This window comes from Trichosurus vulpecula, chromosome 1, assembly GCF_011100635.1.
Source record: "Trichosurus vulpecula isolate mTriVul1 chromosome 1, mTriVul1.pri, whole genome shotgun sequence".
NCBI lineage: Eukaryota > Metazoa > Chordata > Mammalia > Diprotodontia > Phalangeridae > Trichosurus > Trichosurus vulpecula.
Window position 1 is genome coordinate 474,776,733 of NC_050573.1, and position 15,315 is coordinate 474,792,047.

Consider the following 15,315-nt stretch of genomic DNA (forward strand, 5'->3'; position numbering starts at 1 on the left):
GACTTTCTGCTTACTCAGCCATCTTGGCTCCCAGAACCATGCTTGTCTTTCTTTACTTTATTTCTGAGTTGAAAGCAGTGGGATTCCAAAGACCTCCTTTTCTTTTCTTCGCTTGTTAAAAGATAAACTCTTAAAAGTACTTTTGCCCCTTCCCATTGCTTAAATATATTAACCTTCACATTATTTTGTATTCAATCAATTCTATTCATTTTTTCAAAATTTCTACCCATTTTTCATCAAGTATGCTTTATCATACTCCAGTTAAAAGTTCATTATTATACTCTGATTAAACTCAGTTTTGCAGGGTGAGTTATTCTTGATTGTAAGTCTTTTTGTCTGCCTTTTTCAATAGTGTGTTCCAACATTTTCACTCCTTTAGGTAGCTATAGTGATTTTCTGTAATCATTACCCTAGTTCCTTGGTACTTGGACTCTTTCTGCCTGCTTGTGGTACTTTCCTCCTGACTTGCTATTTGGACCTTAACTGTGACATTCTTCAATGTTTCAAGTTTATGATTTCTTTCCATAGTTGAGTAAAGGATTTTTATATTTTCACTTTGCCCTCTAACTCTGTTAAGTCTAAGCTAATTTATTTTTTTATCTATCTGGGTTTTTTGTTTACTCCCAACTGAAGATTCCCAAGTTATATTATTAAACATGTATTAAAATACATATAAACATATCTTAAGGTCAGTTTTTATGTTGTAGTACCTTATAAGTACTTCTGATTTTATTTATAATATCCTTTTTTTGCTTCTTTTCTTCCAGTAATTCATGTAGTCCTTGTTGCCAAACCTTTTCCCCCTGTGGCTTTGCTTGTATTTGTTGTAAATTTACTCTTTTCTTCTGGGTTTACTTCCTTGGTGTCTTTTCATCCATAATGTCTTCATTGTATTTGGTGTCTTCTTGCCTTTACTCACATCTGCGGACTCAGTTTCTCAATGAGAACTTTGCATTAAAGCCATTCTTAGATGGAGAGGGCAGACCCTGTTTAGTTCTGTCTTCTCTAAGATCTGGGTGCCAGTGCTTCTACAGGTCTGGATGTAGTGCCTATGAAAAAGCCTGCCCTCTTCTGCAGTTTTCAGCTTATTACTCCATTTCCTATTTCTCCAACAATAATTTTGGTCCTACCTCTATCTCTGTTTCATTATTCTTGCTTTATTGACCCAGTCAGGAGTGAGCTTTATCCCTTAATATGACACTGACCAGCTCCAAACAGATTTCATAAACTGTATTTTTTTGATGTCTTTGTGTTAATATCCTGATTATTGAATAGCTTAGGTCTTGTCTTGTAGTTCTGACATCATGCTCTCATGTCACCGCTTCAATGTCACAGGAGTTGTAAAAAGATAGCTAAACTACTGTGTTGTTGGTAAAGTTGTCAATTCATCCCATGATTCAGGATTTAATTACTATTGATTGGGAATGACTAAAATTTTGATAAATTAATTTAATGGAATATTACTGCCCCATAAGAATCAATGAATAGGATGAATCAAGATTAGTATGGAAAGGCATATGAACAGATGCAATGTGAAATTAGAAGAATGAAGAAAACAATATGCAGAAAGACTACAATGATACACATGCAAACAATAAAAACAAAACAATGAAACTGAATGTGATAAAATTATGACCAAGCTTAGCCCTGAAGAAGAGATATAGGAAGATATGATCCCCCTCCTTCTTTATAGAGGACCAATGGTATTTAACACTGAATATAAAGCCTGACTTTTTTGATAAGTCCATTAGTTTTGCCTAAATTTTATTTTTTCTTTTAAAAATTCTTCATTACAAATCAAGACAAAACAAGGCAGGGCACTGAGACACATGTAGACCACAAGATGCAACAAACAACTTTAGTTAGGATAAGATTGAAAGATCAAAATTCATATCAAACACTTTAATATTCTCAATGGCAACAGCCATGCTAGATCAGAAAATGTTCTCAAAAGGGAGTGGGAATTCTACTAGAATTGGCAGTACCATCTCTCTCTTGGTTAACAGCGAAGAAACCAAAAACATGGTTTCAAAAATTGCCTTTCTACTCCCTTAAAGAAAAGCTTATTAAGCTTATTTAAAACTGATGCTTCTCCTATTAGAAAGCATAGAAACAGTTGAGTCTCCTTTCCCACCAAAATCGAGAATGGTTAGACTATTTTATATGTCCACAAAACTCCTCCCTATTCCTGTTACAACCATCACATCAAATTAATAATAATGATGATGATGATAAAAATAGCAGCCATAGATGAAAGAAAAGAGTATGAATGAAATATTTTTAAAATATTCAAGAAGAATTTCAGTGAGGAGTATATTAAGAGAGGGGAATGTTGGTACTGACGTGTTGAATTTAATTTAGGCTTTGGTAAGTTTAATACTTAAAAATAACCTGTATAGAGGGGGTGAAGCCAAGATGGAATCTGGAAAGCAGGGACTCCCTTAAGCTCTCCCCCAGGTCGCTCCAAACACCTGTAAAAATGACTATGAGAAAATTCTAGAGCTGCAGAACCCATGAAATGGCAGAGGGAAGCAGGGCTCCAGTGTAGGACAGCCTGGATGGTCACTGGGAGGGGTCTATTGCACGGTGCTGGGAGGAGAGCACAGTGCAGCATGGGTCGTGCCAGGACTGATCAGACCAGGAGTCAGCAGAACAGGATGTAGGGCCCTGAATCATTGAGCTATGGCCATTACCAGACTTCTCAACCCACAAATGCCAAAGACAACAGAGCAGGTTAATGGAAAAACTGCTGGATTTGAGTGAGAGAGGTTGGCCTCAGTCCCTGGGGCAGTGGAGATGGTGCAGCACTCTCTGTGACAGCAGCAGGAAGCTCCTGTGGCTGCTTCCAGAGCTCCAGCTGTGGTTGCTTCTGGGCCCAGGCCCACCTGGTGGGCGGAATTAAGCTGTGGATCAGAGCAGGAGCGCATGAGCTTGTTTGCCCAGCTTGGATCTGGGTCACAGTCCTGGTGGGCAGTTCTTAGGGGAAGAGGAGCACTGGTGTAGCAGAGCTTGCTGTGTAGAAGTAGCTCTAAATAGCAGTGCAAGGCCCCTAAAGCTTGGGACAAAGTATTCTCTACTCTACAAGCAGTCATACCCTGACAAAAAGCTCAAGGGTCAAGTAGTTGGCTGGGAACATGAAAAGGCAGTGAAAAATGGACTCAAACTCAGACTCAGACTTTAGAATCTCTTTTTGGTGACAAAGAAGATCAATACAAACAGCCAGAAGAAGTCAACACAGTCAAAGAGCCTATATCAAAAGCCTCCAAGAAAAATAGGAATTGGTCTCAGGCCATGGAAGAGCTCAAAAAGGATTTGGAAAAGCAAGTAAGAGAAGTAGAGGAAAAATTGGGAAGAGAAATGAGAGTGATGCAAGAAAATCATCAAAAACAAGTCAATGACTTGCTAAAGGAGACCCAAGAATATGCTGAAAAAAAACCACTTTAAGGAATGGACTAACTCAAATGGCAAAAGAGATCCAAAAAGCCAATGAGGAGAAGAATGCCTTGAAAGGCATAGTCAAATGGAAAAAGAAGTCCAAAAGACCACTGAAGGCAATACCAACTTAAAAATTAGATTGGAGCAAATGGAAGCTAGTGACATTATGAGAAATCAAGATATTATAAAACAGAACCAAAGGAATGAAAAAGTGGAAGACAATGTGAAATATCTCATTGGAAAAACCACTGACCTGGAGAATAGATCCAGGAGAGATAATTTAAAAATTTAAAAATTATTGGACTACTTGAAAGCCACAGCCAAAAAAAGAGCCTAGACATCATCTTTCAAGAAATTATCAAGGAAATCTGCCCTGATATTCTAGAAGCAGAGTGTAAAATAGAAATTGAAAGAATCCCCTAATCGCCTCTTGAAAAAGATCCCAAAAAGAAAATTCCTAGGAATATTATAGCCAAATTCAAGAGCTCCCAGGTCAAGGAGAAAATACTGCAAGCAGCCAGAAAGAAATGATTTGAGTATTGTGGAAACACAATCAGGATAATACAAGATCTAGCAGCTTCCACATTAAGGGATCAAAGGACTTGGGATATGATATTCCAGAGGTCAAAGGAGCTAGGATTAAAACCAAGAATCACCTACCCAGCAAAACTGAATATAATGCTCCAAGGCAAAATATGGATTTTCAATAAAATAGAAGACTTTCCAGTTTTCTTAATGAAAAGACCAGAGCTGAATAGAAAATTTTGACTTTCCAACACAAGAATCAAGAGAAGTGTGAAAAGATAAACAAGAAAGAGAAATCTTAAGGGACTTACTAAAGTTGAACTGCTTTGTTTACATTCCTACGTGGAAAGATGATGTGTGTAATTCATGACACCTTTCTCAGTATTATGGTAGTTGAAGGGAATACACACACACACACACACACACACACACACATATACATATATATGTCTATATGAATATATACATATATGTATATATACATGTATAGACATATATATATATATATATATATATATATATACATATATATATATATATATATATATATATATATATATATATATATATATATAGACAGAGGGCACAGGGTGAGTTGAATATGAAGGGATGATATCTAAGAAATAAAATAAAATTAAGGAGTAAGAGAGGAATATATTGAGAGAGGGAGAGATAGACTGGGGTAAATCATCTCACATAAAAGTGGCAAGAAAAAGCAGTTCTGTTGGAAGGGAAGAGGGTGCAGGTGAGGGGGGATGAGTGAATCTTGCTCTCATCAGATTTGACTTGAGGAGGTGTGGCCAGAGTGGCCTTTGTTTTCTTTGAGTGACTCAGTTTATCTCATTGAGCCTTGCTGGGTGCTGGGTCTGCTGCTTCTCTTCTGGGGCCGGAAGCCCAGAGACCCATGCCTTGGAGCAGAGAACTTCCTGTGTGACCTCTTCCGGGGCAGGAAGCCCAGAGACCCATGCCTGGGAGCAGAGAACTTCCTGTGTGATGATTCATGGGGCTGCCTGAGGGGAGGTGTTAACTCCAGACCCACACCCTATTGGATATTAACCTAGTCTAGTGGATGTGAACCTCCCAGGGTCCTAGGGGGAGGGGCCAACTCAAGAACCAATTGGCCCTGGTCATTCAGGCAGCACTTGATGATGTCAAAAACTGTATAAGAGGAGAGAAGACAGCTTGAAGAGCCCTTTTTTCCTTTCCATTGGAGCCAAAGACACCTACAGCCGAAGCTGAAGCAGAAGCTGCTCGTAGCAGAGCTGACCCACATGTGGACTGAGGAGTGCTGAGCAAGGACTTGAGGCCAGTGGGTAATCTTCTTACTGTAGAGGGGAAGCATATATATGATTTTGCTTTATACCATCATCCTTCTCTGTGGTCTCCTGGTTACTCTTGTGAGGCGGACTTATTGGGCCTGGAAGCTTTTGATCAAAATATCAAAATGGGGATGCTGGTTTGTGGATCTGTTATTGTAGAGCTTAAATACATGCTTTAATTATTCTGCCTTCTAACTGGAGAATTCCTTATATCCTGCAGTTCCGAACCTTTCAGGCATGTATATGATTCTCTTTGAAATCATAAATTCTGCCTTCATAATTCAGGAGGGAATAACATACACACTTAATTGGGTATCTTACCCCACAGGAAAGTAGGAGGGGAAGGGGATCAAAAAGGGGGGATGATAGAAGGGAGGGCAGATGGGGGAGGAGGTAATCAAAAGCAAACACTTTTGAAAAGGGACAGGGTCAAGGGAAAAAATTGAATAAAGGGGGACAGAATAAGATGGAGGGAAATATAGTTAGTCTTTTATAACATGACTGTTATGGAAGTGTTTTGCATAATGGTACATGTGTGGCCTATATTGAATTGCTTGCCTTCTTAGAGAGGGTGGTTGGGAAGGGAAGAGGGGAGAGAATTTATGACTTAAAGTTTTAAAAGCAGATGGTCAAAAAAAGAGTTGTTTTTGCATGCAACTTGAAAATATGGTATACAGGCAATGGGGCATAGAAATCTATGGGGGGGGGAGCAGGGTGACAGAAGGGAGGGCTGACTGGGGAATGGGGCAATCAGAATATATGCCATCTTGGAGTGGGGTGGAGGGTAGAAATGGGGAGAAAATTTGTAACTCAAAATCTTATGGAAGTCAATGCTGAAGACTAAAATATTAAATAATGAAATATGGAATTAAAAAATAACCTGTAATATATATCTTTTTTTTCTATTCTTTATATATAGAAATGTTTCTGTTTATTGAGGTGCAAGTTTAAAATAAAACAAACAGTGCCTAATTCTGTTTTTTTCTTTCCATATCCTCTCCACATCAACTATTTCCCTTTTTTGTTACAAAATTTTAATATTGTTTTTTCTTATCATTAGTGATTTGGAACATGTGTTTGTGTTACCATTTATTAATAGTTAATAATTCTTTTTTTAATTAAGATTTTTTATTTTTAGTTTACAACACTTAGTTCCACATTATTTTGAGTTCGAGATTTTCTTGTCCCCCTCTCCCCTCTCTCCCCGAGACAGCATGGAATCCCATATGTCTTCTACATATAACTTCACATTAAACTTATTTATGTAATAGTCAAGTTGTAGAGAAAAGCTATGGCCAATGGAATGAATCATGAGAAAGAAGAAACAAAACAAAAAAAAAAACAAAAACCATAACAAAAGGAGAAAAGAAAAACAAATAGAAGAAGAAGGAAAAAAAGGAGAGCAAATAGTTTTCCTCAATCTGCATTCAGACTCCATACTCCTTTCTCTGGATGTAGACAGCTCTCTCCATCATGAGTCCTTTGGAGTTGTCTTTAAACCTTGTATTGCTGAGAAGAGCCAAGTCTGTCAAGGTTAGTCATCACAGAATCAATATATATATGGTTGTGTATAATGTTCTCCTGGTTCTGCTCCGCTGACTCAGTGTTATATCATGTAGGTTTTCCAGGTTATTATGAAGTCCATATCTTTCCCGTTTCTTATAGCACAGTAGTATTCCATTACATTCATATAACACAACTTGTTTAGCCATTCTGGGCATTCCCTTTATTTCCAGTTCTTTGCTACCACAAAAAGAGCTGCTATAAATATTTTTGTACATATGGGTCCTTTTTCCCATTTGTGTGATCTTTTTGGGATATAGCCCTAGAAGTGGTAATGCTGGGTCAAAGGTTATGCACATTTTTATAGCCCTTTGGGCATGGTTGCAAATTGCTCTCCAGAAGGGCTGGATCAGTTCACAACTCCACCAGCAATGTAACAGTGTTCCAATATTTCCACATCCTCTCCAGCATTTATCATTTTCCTGTTTTGTCATTTTAGCTAATCTCACAGGAGAGATATGGTATCTAAGAATTGTTTTAATTTGCATTTCTCTAATAAGTAGTGATTTAGAGAATTTTATATGCCTATAGATATCTTTAATTCTTAATCTAATAATTCTTATTTTGAAAATTCTTCATCTCCATTGACTACTTGTCTATTAGGGAATTACTCTTGAGCACATACATGATCTTTGTAGGCTATAGATATCAGACTTTTATTAGTGATATTTGATGCAATTATTTTTAAATGCTAATCTCTTTCTAATTTGGTCTTTATTGATTTCCTTCATGCAGAAGCTTTTAAAAATATGTAATAAAATTGGCCATTATTTCTCTTAAAATCTCTTTTATCCCTTGATTAACTGAAATTCATCCTCTAGTCATATTTGTCAAAGGTATTTGATATTCTTTCCCCATTTTTATGGTGTAATACACATAAATATACATATACAAGCATATATATATATATATATATATATATATATATATATATATATATCTTATTGTGGCACATTTTATACAATACCAAGTCTGTAAATTAATTTAGATCATAGGATTATAGGTTTAGAGGTGGAAATGACCTTAGAGGATGTCTAATCCTTTTTATAGGAATCCCTTTCATAGGAGAAGAACTGAAAGCCACCAAGGTTAATTGATTTGCCCAAGATCATACAAGAGAAGTATAAGAGTGTAACAGCAAGCCCCCTGGCACACCCAGGATGGCCTGCTAGCACAGATTCTTTGATCAGCTTTTCTTATAGGAAAGTCAGCTTAAAGGGGGTGTGATGTTAATGGAATCCTTATCCATTAATAGGCCTATGTAACCACATGTGTTTAATCACAGCTGTGATACATCCTGAGTCACACAGAGCCCATTGGGGGAGGAATTTGCCTAAGGAGAAGCTTGCTTAGGGGGAGGCTTGCTTACTTGGAGGCTTACTTATAAGAAGGCTTCCATACCTTCTGGTATTAAGCTAATTAGGCACTGAGTCATGAGGGTTGTGATGTCTTCTAGCTCTGAGTCTATGAGCCAAAAGTGTATATGTATTCTGAGGTGAGATTTTGCTCTGGGAGTTCACTCATGAGAAGGACCTTTTGATTCCCTAGATGGGTCTCTGAGTAGCCATTCATTAAGAGTCCCCTGATTATTCAGCTGTTGGTGCTTCCCCAATCTGGAGGTATACATAGGTGGTTGTATTATTTTGTTCAGACAGTTGGAGCCCTGTCTGTTGAATCTTTGTGCTAATTTTCTCTGCTTATATTTTCTAATTATCTGTAATTAAAGTAAGATTGTGGACCATTTTGAAAGTTTCCTTTCCTTTTGGAAAGCAGATCAAAGAACCTATGCTAGTAGGCCATTCTGGGTGTGCCAGGAGGCTTGCTGTTACAAAAAGGTATTATCATTTTTATTATATTACCACAGCACAATGATAAGCAGTGGGTATCTATTAAATATTCTTTATTTTTGTAAAGAGTGTTTTTGTGGTTGTATTGAGGCACCCTTATTTGTGTCTTTATAAGCTGAGTCCCAGAAATTTCATGATTTTCATTATAGTTTGGAGTGGAATTCAATTTACTCTGACTTCTTTCTATGTTTGTAATATATAGAAATAAATAAATAAATAATAATTAGAATTTCATTTAAAAATATATATAGAAATTTTGCTGCTTTTATAATTTGAACCCATATTTTCTGAGTTTAGAATTAGGGTCTTTTATACTGTATCAAGCTGCTTCTGCAGTTAGTCCCATGAAGAAGTGATGTCCATGTCTCCCAGGATGTTGCTAAGCATGGATAAGGTTGTGGCAAATCCCTCAGATCATGTCTGACATGGGTTATCTAAGAAGCCATTGAAGAGACTGCAGTTCTGGTATGACTGAACCCAATTGTCCTTTCTGTTCCTGTGTCATATTTATATAACTTTCTCTGTTGTTGCATCTTTTCTGAGTAGTTCACTAAGTAAGGCCACTTGGTACTGTTACTCTTGACTCCCAATTGCTCAGCTCCAAATTGCTAGGGAAAACTGTCCCCGGTCTCACAAAGGTCTTCTGAGTTAATTGTCTGCAGAGCTGAATAGCTTGTTTTTTTAAAGACTACCAGAGATGTAACTGATCATTTAGCAAGCCAATGGGTAGACCCCAGTTTATTTTATCAACTTTAAATGAGGAACTACTGACTGCCAAAAGGAGGAAAGAAAAATAAATAATTCTGTACCTTTCCTTTACACTCTGTGAATTGGTCATCTCCATTTTTGAACATTTTTAAATTGAGAACTAAAGGTGTGAAATGTCTGAAAAGGTCAAAATCTAAAATGAGTTTTTGAACCATACTATTCCACGTGATTTGGATTTAGTTTTAATGAGTCTGTGGTGCAAGAAGGCTACTGAAACACACACACAGACACAGACACACACACACACACACACACACATACACACACACCCCTTAGGTTATCTTAACAGAGACAGGGAAAGAGTGATGAGCATAAAAACCAAAGGTATTATGAACTGGAAAATAATGAGAAGTGACCAAATAAACTTTTGTGAGAATCATAGACTGAGTATCCACAGTAAAGGTAGGACCAAGAGATTGCTTAAGTGACTAAGCCTATTCACACACCCAGGGAAGGATCTTATGAGTGCGTATCATTATTTCCTTTCATTTTTGTGTGAGGTGGCTTAGTACAAGAGAACACTGAACAACACTTGAGTTCAAAAACTGGTTCTGGAAACTGACTTCTGATATGAACTTGGAAGTCACTTATTCTCCATGTCTGTCACTTTCTATGTAAAACGAAGAGTTTGAACTAAATGGCACCTAAGTTTTCTTCTAGCTCTACATTTATAATCTTATGTTTTCTTCAAAATACACAAAAACCCACAAACTATTTATTATTTGATTTTTGAGCATTGGGAATCAGATGCTAATGAAATGAATGGGCATTACCAAGTCAAATTGTCAAAAAGGCATTCAAAGTGTACCCAGGCCACTGGGTCCTATAAGAATCTCTGACACAAGAGTTGTTGCTGTAATATTATCATTTCCCATTACTTTTCCAGGTGGGGATTTGTATTTAGCAAAGAGTAAGAAGAAGTTATTTTGCTTAAGCAGAGATGGAAAAGGATCTAATCTTTCAGGCAATAGATTAAAACAATTTTAGTTGAAAATGAGAAAAAACAAAATGCAATTACATAGGTATTAAGCTCTCATTTGGGCTTTAATTTTTGAAAATTGAAATACAACTTATTACATAATGTAGAAAAAAGCAGGATTAAACATGTGAGATTTGTTTTTCTCATTTAATTAACTGTCTTCAAAAAGAAATAGCAAACTGTTCTTCCCTGCTAATTGCATAGTAATACAATTTTAAAGGCTTGCATACAGGCATATATTTCTATTAAATTCACCTGAATTTTTAATAAAAGGTCAGTATTTTTTCTTACAGAAAAAATCCTGAAAGATAAAAATATCATGGTTAAAAAAATAGGCACATGGTTAGTATTACTTTGAGAAATTGCAAAGCATATTTTAAAAGTGAGCATCTTAAAGATCTCAGGACAGTATCTACAAATAAATTAAAATTATATGAAAAGCTTTCCATTTTGGTTATGCTTTGGAATCACTAAAATAACAAGAAGGATGTCAGTTATGTAAATACAGCTGATGGCTAAAAGAGCTGCAGTCATTTCTTTTTGATGATTGCCCCATGAGAAATAGATTTACAAAAAGAAAAAAACTTTCTCCATGACATTTACCAGCAGAGAAAAGTATATAATTGTTTTCCTTTTGCAGCTTTGCCTATTTTGCCTTCTGTTGGAATTTATATTTTTCTTGACTAACTTACTTTTTATTTTATGTCTAGAGTATTCAAAGTTCACAGAATGATATAGTATACTACATTTAGAAGATATCTCAGTTCCATCTATCTTAATATCCATATTTCTTAAAACAATGTCTCTAACATATGTGATGAAGAAAATCTCTAATAATCAATAGCCAGGGCAGCTATGTGGCATAATGGATAGAGTGCCACATATTCCTGAAGTCAGGAATATTCATCTTCTAGGGTTCAAATCTGGCCTCAGACACTTACTAGCTGTGTGACCCTGGGCAAATCACTTAGTCCTTTTTATCTCAATCCCTCATCTGTAAAACAAGCTGGAGAAGGAAATGGCAAAGCAATTTCAGTGTCCTTGCAAGCACACGTCATATAGGGTCATGAAGAATCACATACAGCAAAATCAACTGAAGAACAACAACTACGTACCAGGTACTTTGCTAAGCAGCAGTGATACAAAAAGAGGCAAAAGATAGTCCCTATTCTCAAGGAGCTCACAATATAATGGAGGGGCCTACAGTTTGATGGAAGAGCTTGCAATCTAATAAGGAACTATTTTCTGAGGCAGAAAGTGTCATTTTTAATTAGTTCCCATTGTTAGGAAGTTGATTTATTTTGCTACTTTTATATATGATATCTTTTCTTTGGAGGGGGGAAGGCAAGGAAATTGGGGTTAAGTAACTTGCCCAAGGCCACACAGCTAGTAAGTGTGTCAAGTATCTGAGACTGGATTTGAACTCAGGTCCTCCTGATTCCACTGCGCCATCTAGCTGCCCAAACATCTGATATTTTTGATTTCTAGGGACAAGCAAGATAACTCTAATTCCTCTTCCGCAGGAGCTTCCATCACATGTTTGAAGACAGCTTATCAAAACCATAGCCCCCACTTCCCCTCACCCCCAAGTTTTCTCTTCTTCTGAATTAAAGTATTCAGTAATACAAATCAGGCCTTATATTACATGAATTCAAGATCTTTCATCTTTTTAATTGCCTTCTTCTGGATGTTCTTCAGTTTATAAACATTGCTTCTAAAATGTGATTACAAAACTGAAAATAATACTGACCATGAGGTCTGGCCAGATAAGAATACAATTGGATCATTATCTCATTTCCAGAACGTATGACTTTCTTATTACAGTTCAAGATGACATTCATTAGTAAGATGATGGAGTACCATAACACATTGCTGACTTATTGAATTTATAGTACACCAAAAAAAGATATTTTCAGTCAAACATGCATCTCTAACATTATGTTTGTGAAGTAGATCTTTTGAAGCAGAGTATGTTATTTCATGCCCATTAAAGTTTATCCCTTTATAACATATTTAATGTTACCAACAAGCATATATTAAATGCTTATGATGTTCTAAGATTGGTGATAAGCCTCAGGAGAGAGGTTAAGGCTGGATAAATAAATCTGAGTGTCATCCATGTAGGGATGGTAGGGATGGTAATTAAATCTGTGAGAGTAGATGAGACTACCAATCAAAATAATACATATAGAGACAAAATAAGGAAGTTTGGGATAGATCCTTAGGGAATGACTATTGAGTGTGACCTGTATGAGATCCAACAGAGGAGACTGATAAATGGTCAGACTGGTAGGAGAAGAACTAGGAGAGAACAGTGTTATGAAAACCTAGAGAAAAGAGAGTATCAAGAAGAAAGAGATAATTGGAAATATCAGAAGCTACAGAGAGGCCAAGAAGAATGAAGATTGACAAAAAGGCAGTATGATTTGACAATTAAGAGATTATTGTAAACTTTGGAGAGAGGGGTTCCAGTTGAATGGCAAAAACAGAAGGAAGAATTCAACAAATTAAGCAAAGAGTGAGAGGATATGAGGAACAAGCAATACCTTTTTTTTCCCTTTTTTTATTTTTAGTTTATCACACACGGTTCTACATAGTTTTGAGTTCCAGATTTTCTCCCTTTCCTCCCCCTTCCCTCCCCAAAACGGCATGGAATCTCATATATCTGTCATGTATAACTTCGCATTGAATTAATTTATGCACTAGTCTAGTCCAAGCAATACCTTTTATATGGCTTTCACAAGTACAGCCAGTAAAGGGAGACAGTAATAAGCAATTATATGGTTCCTACTATATGCCAGGCACTAATACTAAATACTTTTTATGAATAATGCCTCATTTGATCCTCACAACAACCCCGAGAGATACCCATTTTATAGTTGAGGAAACTGAGACAAACAGAGGTTAAATGATTTGCCCATGGTCACACAGCCAGTAAGTATCTGAGGCCAGATTTGAACACAGGTCTTCTTTATTCCAGTCCCAGAAATCTATCCACTGTCCAACTTAGCTGATGATAGAAGCATGGGATCATAGCTAGTGGAAAAGTTTAGATCAAATGAAGATTCTTTAAAGGTGGAGAAAGATAGCATGTTTATAGACATCAAGCAAGCAACAGATAGATACAGAGAGATAGAAGATTACTAGGAGAGTTTTGATAGTAGAGAAGAAATCTTCTGAAGATGTGGAGTGGGATCTGGGGGAATACTGAGAGGTTTGCTTTGGAAAGTGAAAAAAACATATCTTTGTGTGAAAAGTGGTTAAAGAGGAATAGTGGTGGAAAACATTTGACATTTGAAATGAGGAGGAGGGAAGAGGAATGAGCTCTCAGCAAATAACCTCATTTTTTTGTGAAATATGAAGGAAATTACTCAGCTGAAAGGGTGGAAAAAGGAATGGCTTGCAAGGTTTGAGGAGGGACAAAAAGGCTTATGGGATAGTGAATTGATTTAGGAGGTAGAAAATGATTACCTTGGTTTAATGAGGACCCAGCTAAAATAATTTAACATGAATTTATAGTGCACCCAGTCTTCATGATTTTCTCCAGTTCTTTTCAATAGCAAATGAATAGGAACAAAGACAAATATGTGGTATGAGTAACCTAAGGTTCAGTCTTGCGAAGGCATGCTCAGTCACAGGCCAAGGGGGAAAGGGACTTTAGGGTAGAGTAGAACTGGTTCATCAAAAGTTCAAGATAGGGAGGGAGAAGAATGTAAAGCATGTATTGGTTGTGATCTGGGGAAGAACAGATAGATAAAGATATTGGAAGTCATGGTGAGGAAAAGAATAGTTGGAGGTTGTAATGAAGAAGGAAAGATTGAATAGTTATGAAACATATAAAAGATTATAATCAGATAAAGAAATTTTGAGGTCATGAAAATGGAAGTGGAATACATTTGGATAGTGGCAAGATTAATGGTATGATAATATCTACATATAGGGGACATGGAATTAAGGAGCAAACTGAGGCGTTAATGGAACATTTGTAGATTAAGCAATTGAGATGTCAGGGTGTTTGAAGGAATATCAATATTTCAGTGAAATTCTTCAGTTATGCGGGCAAGAGATGGAGTAGAAGGGAAGACTGTGATCTAGGCACTGAACTCATTTAGAAAAGATGGAGAGTTTAATGAAGGTTTGGTAGATAACAGTTACAAGAATATAGACTAAGGGATGTTTATGTTGAATGAAAATCTAAGGAGGAAAGGTTACTGGAAAGGGAAGGTGTGACCAGAGATGCCCTGTTATCAGAAGGGAGTCAGTTCTCAGTTAGAGATGGGGAGAAGTGAGAGTCATAGGAAAGGAGAATGTTTAAGATAAAAGCAAGGTGGAGCAGGAATTCCAGAAAACAGAGTAAGAAAACTCAGTAGATCTGGAATGTGAGATTGGGTTGAGGGGAACATATAGACATTAAAGGAAAATTGGAGCAAAATTAGATCCTTTAAAAAAAAAGAGGATCCAGGCAGTGTGATGTGATAAAAGTGGATATGATAGAAGGAGTGTTTTATAAGAAGAGTAGTTTAAAATGAGTATTTGATGTGTAATCTGGGTTCAGAGCCAGACTCTGCTACTTATTTCTTTGTAGCATTATAATACATGCCATAATAGTATAGAAATCTCTCCTACTATATGCCCAATAACTAGTTATCCAGCTTCTATTGAAAGATTTCCAGTAATTGGGAATTTAATGCTTCCTGAAACTGTCTTTTCTACTTTTAAAGAGTTTTGTTAAGGATTATGTTAAGACAAAATTTGTCTTATTTAAAGAAGTCTAATCCCTCTTCCACATCATAGCCCTTGAAATTCTTGAACACCATTATCATGTGTCCCTAAATCATTCAGATTCCAGCTTAAAAATGACCAGTTTCTTATAAAAATT